This window comes from Polypterus senegalus, chromosome 12 (assembly GCF_016835505.1).
Source record: "Polypterus senegalus isolate Bchr_013 chromosome 12, ASM1683550v1, whole genome shotgun sequence".
Lineage (NCBI taxonomy): Eukaryota > Metazoa > Chordata > Cladistia > Polypteriformes > Polypteridae > Polypterus > Polypterus senegalus.
In genome coordinates this window covers 89,742,243-89,744,870 of record NC_053165.1, presented here as the reverse complement: position 1 = coordinate 89,744,870, position 2,628 = coordinate 89,742,243, and positions in this window count along the sequence as shown.

The following is a 2,628-nucleotide window of genomic DNA, read 5'->3' as shown; positions in this document are numbered from 1 at the left end:
ATCTGAAAAGCAGACCCTCAACTTGCAGGAAAGCGCTAAGTCGATGTTGATGATCTAACAAAAGCTAAACTCAGGCTGTCAGGCTGCCAAAGGCCCCCTAATTGTGATACACATTAGACATTGGTCTGCATGCCAGTCAATACCAACACAATAAAAGTTATGAACACGGCCTCAGAGTTCATTTCATTTCAGAGCCATGACCACCAACCAGGCCTTTCGGTCATAATAATGATGAAATTGCTCCAAATAAAAATTTTGTCATAAGGGGTAATTATGGCTGTTTGTGCTTTACAGCTCACTTTCAGAAGACATAACAGAACTATTAAAATGATAAACTGAACAAGACCACTCTGAAGATCGATATTTTTACCATTACAGTACTTATTCTTTCTACCACATAGAGATGGGTTTAAAAGTCCGCTTATTGACACAAAATAAATAACTTTAGAAATGACGTTCAAGAGGCAGATCAGCAGCTGATGAGACCCCATTACGTGTGGTTGTTTGACTGAGACGGATTTCTTCTGTCCTGCAAAGAACTATTAAGTTGAAGAGCCATTATATCCAGCACTACATTAGCATCTGGAAAGAGGTCTTCTGGGAAATTATATGATAGAATAAAGTCGATCCAGAAGATCTATAGAGTTTATGGGTATTCCCGTCACCAGAACTGCAAAGAACTGGCATCGTGAGGAAAATGAGATTAATATAAAGTGACAGCAGGAAGGCACTAACAGCATCCATTCATTGACTGACATTTAATCCACTTCAGGGTCACGAAGGGCTGTAGAAAATTAAAGTGGCAGGAAACAACACTGGAAGGGGGACACCCGGCTACCACAACACACCTTCAGGCACACTCACTCATTTAGAATTGCAGATTAATGGACCGAAGTACGATCAGATCATTAAAACTCCATATAGACGTCAGCCAGCCTGAATTCACACCCAGCCTTGAGGAGAGCTGTGTGCAGGTGGTGCTAACCACCATCCAACGTCAAAAAAAGTAATATAAATGTGGAGAATAGGCTGTCAAGGGTAACTAAACCAATACTAAAATATTAGCTGATGGGTATTATTATTGCTTCTATTAAATATTATGAGCAGTCAGAAATTATGACTCATCATACTTACCGTAATAGAAACACACAGCTGAAACAGCTCTTCTTTTTTAAGCACAAAGGGCAAAATTAGTAGCTGCCATCATTGATTTGGCTTGCAATAATTATGCTAAATAATTTTACATGTTGTGTTAATGCATGTTCTCCTCCAGTTTCCAACCCATACTTTCAAAGACATTAAGGTTATTATAATGGGTTTGTCTAAAATGCCTTGCTTTTTGGTGACTGTAACCTGCAGTACACTGGCTTCCCATCCAATGTTCATCTCTGACTTACACGTACCACTGCCAGGGTAAGCCCCCTCACTCCCAGGGACCCTAAACTTTAATCAAGCAGTTTCAAAACTAAGGGTGGATACTCAAAAGTGAAACAAATAAATGGAACTACTGGCAGCATTTTGGAAAGACAACACTGCCCTCTGGTGACCACTGACTATATTATAACATCTTTACATGTGCAAATCTTAATGCAATAATACGTGAATTAAGTACCCTTTAGATTTAAAAACTAGGACAGATAAGGCACTATATCAGATAGATAGATAGATAGATAGATAGATAGATAGATAGATAGAAGGCATTATATAGATATGAAAGGCATAGATAGTATGATAGATAGATAGATAGATAGATAGATAGATAGATAGATACTTTATTAATCCCAAGGGGAAATTCACATAATCCAGCAGCAGTATACTAATACAAAAAACAATATTAAATTAAATAGTAATAAAAATGCATGTAAAAGCGGACAATAACTTTGAGTTATGTTAGCATTTACTCCCCCGGGTGGAATTGAAGAGTCGCATAGTGTCGGGGAGGAACGATCTCCTCAGTTTGTCAGTGGAGCAGGACAGTGACAAAAGTCTGTCACTGAAGCTACTCCTCTGCCTGGAAATGACACAGACAGACAGACAGACAGACAGACAGACAGATAGATAGATAGATAGATAGATAGATAGATAGATAGATAATGTAAGTCACTATATAGTTTCATATACATATAGATCTGCGGTGGGTTGGCACCTTGCCCAGGATTGATTCCTGCCTTGTGCCCTGTGTTGGCTGGGACTGGCTCCGTAACCCTGTAGTTAGGATTCAGCGGGTTGGAAAATGGATGGATGGATATACATATAGACATAAAAGGCACTATATATGATAGATAGATAGATAGATAGGTTTTCCAACTGCTCTTACGGATCAATTCCCAGTACACGACCCGCGAAACGGAACCAAAAATGCCATTCACTTCTCAACTCTGGGAATACATATTGTCGGCCAACCTTTTTACATAGTTTGTTATTCTGAGCGTACAGACAGGTCTTTAGTGAAGATTCCCCGAGGAAACGTTGCCTTATAACGTTAATATAAAATATGCAATTGATTAACCGACCGTACTTTGAACAAAATTTCCCAGACGAAGGCACCGGAACGTTCACTTCCTTTGTTGATTAGACTCGCTAAACTCTGGAAATATCAACTGTCGGCCAGTTGCCTTTGCTGTAACG